We start from the raw sequence: 7,866 nt of genomic DNA, 5'->3' as shown, positions 1-7,866 counted from the left end.
ATTGTGCCGTGAAAACGCGAAATGAAGTTTAGCGGGACATGGGAAATTACAAAAATAGCAGAATTGTTCACTTACATAGTGTACGCGGGATGGCATCATGCGAGAATCTAAAAAAATAAGTAGTAACTAAGCGGGATCCGTGAACAGAACCCCCAATGAGACCCCCATTAGTTGTGGCTTATTTGGGTCTTTTTAGTTAGTTTCTTTCCCCTACATTACTTGACCGTTTTTGTAAAACAACAGCACTCGAGGTCTGACGGTATTTTACCAAGAAATGCACAAAATAATCAAAAAGAAGGCCTAGAAAATTTAAATATTGGTATGCACACATACTCCCCTATCAGCACAGACAATTATATTTTTGTAAAGGCGCCAAACTCGTTTCTAATATTTATAATAGAACCGAAAAGAAAATGGAAATGGAAATGGGGAATGTATCAAAGAGATAACAACATGACCAAAGAGCAGATAACAGCCATAGGTCACCGATGGGTCTTCATTGCAACGAGAAAATCCCGCAACCTGAGACTGGGGTGGATCTAGTCTTATAAAGGAGGGGTTCCTAACCCAGGACAATTTTTTTTTTTTGGGGGGGGGAGGGGTGTCCAACTACATGTCCCCATTCAAATGCATTGATCGTCCAATAAAGAAAGGGGGGTTCCAACATGTCCAACCTTCAGCCCCCCCCCCCTGGATCCGTGCCTGTGAGGCATGCTTTAGCTTGCCATTAAACAAAAATGTATACTAGTTGAGTGATAATGGACGTCATACTAAACTCTTCAATATAAAAAAAAGAAACTAAAATAAAAATCATACAAAGGTCACAAAGGCCATAACTTCTGGCTCCTGAATTAGGAAAAGTGCAAAATGCAGTGAGGATAAAAGCCTTTACTGTAAATTCCTGAAATTACAATTATATAAATCATCTCACATCTTTGTGCATTTCTTGAAATTGGTCATATTAATAAATGCATGCAATATTTTCAGAAAATTTCAATATATAGGCTTTTAAAAGTCAATCTTGTGCATGATTATCAATGATTATACTCGCACAATTAACACATGTGGTTCTCAAAACTCAGAGGTGTCTATGCTATTTATGACAACATTTTAATCAAGTATAAATTTACAAAATATGTTAAGAACTATATGATTTTTAGGGTTTTAAGCATAGATATAGTAGGTCAGGATCTGCGAACTCTCACTGACTGACTGAGCACATGAATTCAACACTAGTTTTTTGGTGATGTTGGTGTTGCTTAGTGTTTTGTTTTGTTTTTCTTTTCTGCATCTTATGTTTTGCCTTGGCATTGTCAGTTTCTCTTTCATTGCCTTTGGTTTTTTTTGTTATGTTAAATAACAAGTCACAAGAGAGAAAAAACAAAAAAAATATGTGAAAAAATGGCTTAGTTCAGTATAAATTAAGGACAGAGATAACAAATAGCTAAATAAGAAAAAAGAAAAAAGAAAATTCCTTTTCTATGTACAGTCAATTGTCTGATAATCTAGAAGATAGCCTGATTTGGTCTAATTCTCCTGAATTCTAGCAGGTACTTTATTCCAACTTTTTTAATTCAAACAAACCATGTCTTAGATAGTCTTGGAATTAGAATACATTAATCATAAAATTTTCATAATACTTTGGTGAATTATCTATTGATATAATCATGATAATTAAGCTCCTTTTCAATTTTTAGGGATTTTAAATTTTTAATTTAAAGTTAGGGATTTTATTCATAAAAGGGGGGATTTTTCCAGTACGTATACTATTAATAATGCTTTGAGCAATTTTCATGAAACTTTTTTTTTTTTTGTATAACATAAACATGATAATTTTCCTTTTAATTTAAAAAAAAATCTGATTTATGTCATTGTACTATCATGACTTGGGATTAGGATAGTCTCAAGAATGCTTTCACAAATTTTTATGAAACTTTGGTTAATTGTTTTTATATCTTGACAAACTCCCTTTTTATTGTTATGACCCAAAGTGGAGGGGGCATAATGTTTAACACTTGTCAGATCGTTTGTCCGTCTGTCCCAAAGTTGTTTTTTGTTCTCTGACAGTACTTTAGTTTGCCTCAACCAAATTCAATTAAACTTTTACAAAAGCTTGTTATCACAATTCTCATATCAAGTTTGAATTTTGGTGATGTCAGTGTTACTGTACTAGAGTATCAGAGTTATGCCCCTTTAGAAATGGGGAAAATATGCTGAATTTTTGGTTTCCTGTTCTCTAAAATTTAGTTTGTCTCAACCAAATGTTATGAAATCAATACACAATGCTTATCATCACAAAATACAGATTAAGTTTGAATTTTGGTAGTGTCTCTTTTACTAAATTCTATAGTTATGTTCTTTAAAAATGGAAAAAAATGTTTCGGCCTTCTAACTTAAGTTTCCCTCAACCAAATTTTATTAAACTTTAAAAAAATACTTTTTATCACAATTTTAATCAGATCAATTTCAAATTTTGGTAGTAAAACTTTTACCGTTCTTCAGTTATGTTCCTTTAAAACTTTGAATAATATGCAAGCTGGAGTATCATTCCCTATTTATCATGTATATTTTTTTATACGACCGCAAAATTTGAAAAATTTTTCGTCGTATATTGCTATCACGTTGGCGTCGGCGTCGTCGTCGTCGTCGTCGTCGTCCGGCGTCCGAATACTTTTAGTTTTCGCACTCTAACTTTAGTAAAAGTGAATGGAAATCTATGAAATTTTAACACAAGGTTTATGACCACAAAAGGAAGGTTGGTATTGATTTTGGGAGTTTTGGTCCCAACATTTTAGGAATTAGGGGCCAAAAAGGGCCCAAATAAGCATTTTCTTGGTTTTCGCACTATAACTTTAGTTTAAGTTAATAGAAATCTATGAAATTTTGACACAAGGTTAATGACCACAAAAGAACGGTTGGGATTGATTTTGGGAGTTTAAGTCTCAACAGTTTAGGAATTAGGGGCCAAAAAAGGGCCCAAATAAGCATTATTCTTGGTTTTCGCACAATAACTTTAGTTTAAGTAAATAGAAATCAATGAAATTTAAACACAATGTTAATGACTACAAAAGGAAGGTTGGTATTGATTTTGGGAGTTTAGGTCCCAACAGTTTAGGAATTAGGGGCCAAAAAGGGACCCAAATAAGCATTTTTCTTGGTTTACGCACCATAACGTTAGTATAAGTAAATAGAAATCTATGAAATTTAAACACAAGGTTTATGACCATAAAAGGAAGGTTGGTATTGATTTTGGGAGTTTTGGTCCCAACAGTTTAGGAATAAAGGGCCCAAAGGGTCCAAATTAAACTTTGTTTGATTTCATCAAAAATTGAATAATTGGGGTTCTTTGGTATGCCGAATCTAACTGTGTATGCAGATTCTTAATTTTTGGTCCCGTTTTCAAATTGGTCTACATTAAGGTCCAAAGGGTCCAAAATTAAACTTAGTTTGATTTTAACAAAAATTGAATCCTGGGGGTTGTTTGATATGCTGAATTTAGAAATGTACTTAGATTTTTAATTATTGGCCTAGTTTTCAAGTTGGTCCAAATGGGGGTCCAAAATTAAACTTTGTTCATCAAAAATTGAATAAATGGGTTCTTTGATATGCCAAATCTAACTGTGTATGTAGATTCTTAATTTTTGGTCCAGTTTTCAAATGGTCTACATTAAGGTCCAAAGGGTCCAAAATTAAACTAAGTTTGATTTTAACAAAAATTAAATTCTTGGGCTTATTTGATATGCTTTATCTAAATATGTACTTTGATTTTTGATTATGGGCCCAGTTTTCAAGTTGGTCCAAATCAGGATTCCATATCAAGTATTGTGCAATAGCAAGAAATTTTCAATTGCACAGTATTGCACAATAGCAAGAAATATCTAATTGCACAATATTGTGCAATAGCAATTAATTTTCAATTGGAGTTATCTTTCTTTGTATAGAATAGAAGTTGATAATATATGTTGGAAATTTGCCAGCCATGACTATGATGTCATTTTCTATTTTTATTTGCCAATAACTTTATGTAAATAACTTCATTGGAAATTTGCCAATATAAAATGTTGCTGATGAAGCTTTTTTTCCTTATCTTATCTAAAATGTTTTTAGATAATGTATGTTGAACATTTGCCAGACATGACTATGATGTCATTTTCTATTTTTATTTGCCAATAACCTTAATGTAAATAACTTCATTGGAAATTTGCCAATATAAAATGTTGCTGATGAAGTTTTTTTTATTGTTTTATACAATAAACAATGTATATTCACTTTTACTACCAACCAATCTTTACCATTCAGTGATAACAAGCACTTTATTTTACATTTTAATATTTTATGATGTATTTAAAAGAGTAGTTATTGTTGCAAACTCCATTAGAAATTTGAATTGATATCAGTTTTGGAAAAAGGGAAACGGGGATGTGAAAAAAAGGGGGGGGGGGGGGTTTAAATTTTTCTCATTTCAGATTTCATAAATAAAAAGAAAATTTCTTCAAACATTTTTTTGAGAGGATTAATATTCAACAGCATAGTGAATTGCTCAAAGGCAAAAAAAATATGTTAAGTTCATTAGACCACATTCATTCTATGTCAGAAACCTATGCTGTGTCAACTATTTAATTTTAGATTTAAAAAGTTTGAAGAAGAAATCTTTAATTGATTTGTAAAATCTTGACATTTGTTTTGTGTAAAAAAAAACATGTAATGTCAAAAATTTGATCACAATCCAAATTCAGAGCTGTATCACGCTTGAATGTTTTGTCCATACTTGCCCCAACTGTTCAGGGTTCGACCTCTGCGGTCGTATAAAGCTGCGCCCTGCGGAGCACCTGGTTATAAGATGCAGAGTTAAGGAACTTTAGTTGTTGCAAGGTTATTTTAAAATTGTCCATTTTCAAAAACTTTGAAAGGTTTTAGAAATTTAAGGATTTGTTAAAAAAATCACAGCCTTAAACTTATAGTCACTTGAGATATATATCTATAAATGGAGCCAAATTATATACATGTTTTATGTCAATATTAAAATACCACTGTTTGTGCATGTTTTGTTTTTTTTTGAAGGGCAGGGGTCTTATTTGCACAGTGCTCATAGTTTTTTAGTCGATCATTAAAATTCATTTAAAGCTTAAAGACCAGCTATAAGGGCAAGAAGCTTATCAAGCACTCATGGTTTAGATTTTTATTAAACACACATTAATATACATAATGTTCATTAAACAGAAAAAAATATTGATGCAAGATGTCATTCAACTTTTACTCTTTTATGTATAGGACAAGAACTATAGAAGATACAGAGAAATTATATACAGCAGAAATGATAGGCAATGTAAAATTTGCAGAAGCCAACTAAACCTAAATGGTAAGGCACCTTTTAATTTTAAAAAAGTTATTGAACTTGAAAGATGATTACTAGTATCATGATTACTATAAAAATTAAAAGATGTGGTATATTAAATATGAAAACTATCATGGCTTTGAGAAAGCAATTGTAGGCCTGTTACGACCTTCAATAATGAGAAAATCCATACCCTATACTATAGTCAAAGTAGGCAGCTATAAAAGACCTAAAGATGAAACATTGAAACAATCCAAACTGTAAAACTAATCATGGTAATTGCCTAGTTTATAACGAAATGAATTACAAAAAATAAATATGACCGGTATGAAACAACAACAACAACAACCACTAAATTTTAGTGTCAGACTAAACTGACAAAAGCTACAGGCTCTGAACTTTGGACAGGCACAATAGGAATATGGCAAGGTTATATAAAAATAAGATGTGGTATGATTGCCAATAAGACAACTCTCCACCAGACAACCAATGATGTAAATTTCCTGCAAACACGGACTTGACTTCTGTAAATCAACTAATTTTTCGTGAATACTTTATTTGGCATTTCATACTTTCTAGTCTACATCGCAGTTATTTATTTTTCTCGAGTTCAAGTTTACTTAATGTATTTTAATAAGGAAAGATACACATGAAAAACATTTATTGCTGTTTCTCTCTCCATTTATAACATTTTATTTGTTTGTTTTGTGTATTTATAGGTGATCAGACATCTTGGTTTTCATGATCAATAGGTCATTACTGAAGAGGAAACTTATAGTTGAAATTTATTTACATAGTGCATAATTGGATTAATTTGAAATGGAATGTGTGCTTTCCTGCAAAAAAGAAATAGGAAATTTCAACATTATCACATGATAATGACCATAAACAAAATGGAGTTCTATCATAGCTACACAAAAACACTATTGCATAAAAGCAACAACATATCTTAATCAAAAGAAAGGAGAATGCTGAACAAATACTATTTTGTTGTTGAAAAAAGGAACACCAGTTTTATCCACTCATTTACATCGCTCCCTCATATCAAATATACAGAAGAAGATCATTGAAGAACAATTTGCAAAAATGATTTCTCTTAGAATTGAAGGGAATTGTTTAGTGAATGGAATAATGTATTCACTGAATTCTTACGTAGTGGATTGAATAACTGTACACAAGCTGAAACAGAAGAAATTCTAATTTAAAATAACACGAAAAGTGTTTATTTTATTATTTAATCTGCAAATATATAAACAAATTCTTTAGAACACCACAAATGGTATGACATTCAAATTGGTTGCTTATTAATGTATCGCATTGAAACAATTACAAAGAAAATAGAAGCATTTGCTCCAAAAAAAATTATAAATCAAAGTTAAATTTATAAAAAAAAAGTCATTTGTGAAAGTATAAACAATACCTAGATCTAAACAGTCAGACTGTATTATTTTCAATGTCATTAAAATGTTGAGTCAAACATTTATTAAAGTTTTAAATATCATTTGCATCAATTATACAGTCTTGTAATAATTATATTCATACTGTTTGTATACATGGTGTAGTGAAGAAATGTTCAACAAGTAAAAATAAGGGAAAACATTTCCTTAAGGGAAATTTGATCTTCAGAAATTTCCTCAGAGGAAATTTGAAGAACAATGATTTCCCTAGAGGAAATTTATTGTCTTGAATTTTCCTCCAAGGAAAAGTGTTTGTCAAAAATTTCCTCACAGGAAAAAGTATTTCCTCCAAGGAAAATTTGAAGCTACAAATTTCCTCACAGGAAAAAGTATTTCCTCCAAGGAAAATTTGAAGCTGCAAATTTCCTCAAAGGAAAAAGAATTTCCTCTAAGGAAAAAGAATTTCCTCTAAGGAAAAAGAATTTCCTCTAAGGAAATAGAATTTCCTCAAAGGAAATAATTATGCAGCAAATTCCCTAAGGGAAATCTTTTTCCCTTGAGGAAAAAACAATTTCCCTTGAGGAAAAATCTTTTTCCTTCAGGGAAATTTGATTTCCCTTGAGGAAAAGTACTTTTCCTCTGAGGAAATTGTTGAAAAAAGGGGCATAACTTTTTCAACAGTGGTGCTAGATCCAAAAACTTTTAGGACAAATATCAGGGAACCAATACCAACCAAGTTATCAACTTTGTTTTGACTTAACTCCAAAAATTAAGGTGACAACTTTTGCACTCAGCGGAATTGCAAACTTGTCCCGGAGACTGTTCTACTCTGATGAAAAACCAGGGAAATCAAGAAATTATATACAGAATATGCAAATGTTGTCATGGTTTGTTGCCATGATAACTTGTTCAATGTGAAATTTGTATCTATTTTCTGTATACCTTGTACCTTAGGCTAGTTTGGACAAATTTAAGAATTTGCAAGGCTAGTTTTGAATTTGCATTAATATTTTATACAAAAAATCCAACCCCAAAAACTAGAGACTGATCAACACGAACCATTCCAAAATCAGCGTGATTTCCAAATGACATTTACCACGTAATATAATCAAAAATATAAATATGAAATTTAGC

At 31.3% G+C, this 7,866-nt stretch overlaps 1 long non-coding RNA gene across 2 annotated transcripts; it reads left to right on the top strand.

Moving 5' to 3' along the window:
• The first annotated feature begins 208 nt into the window (after positions 1-208).
• On the top strand, positions 209-6,721 carry LOC139501346 (uncharacterized). 2 transcript variants are annotated; one of them, XR_011658523.1, is made up of 3 exons: positions 209-251; positions 5,272-5,359; positions 6,055-6,721. It is a non-coding gene; the product is annotated as an uncharacterized lncRNA (long non-coding RNA). The 2 variants fall into 2 exon arrangements; XR_011658524.1 differs by lacking the exon at positions 209-251 and adding an exon at positions 269-319.
• The last annotated feature ends 1,145 nt before the right edge of the window (positions 6,722-7,866 follow it).

This window comes from Mytilus edulis, chromosome 13 (genome assembly GCF_963676685.1).
Source record: "Mytilus edulis chromosome 13, xbMytEdul2.2, whole genome shotgun sequence".
Classification (NCBI taxonomy): domain Eukaryota; kingdom Metazoa; phylum Mollusca; class Bivalvia; order Mytilida; family Mytilidae; genus Mytilus; species Mytilus edulis.
This window is presented reverse-complemented; position numbering and strand designations above follow the sequence as displayed.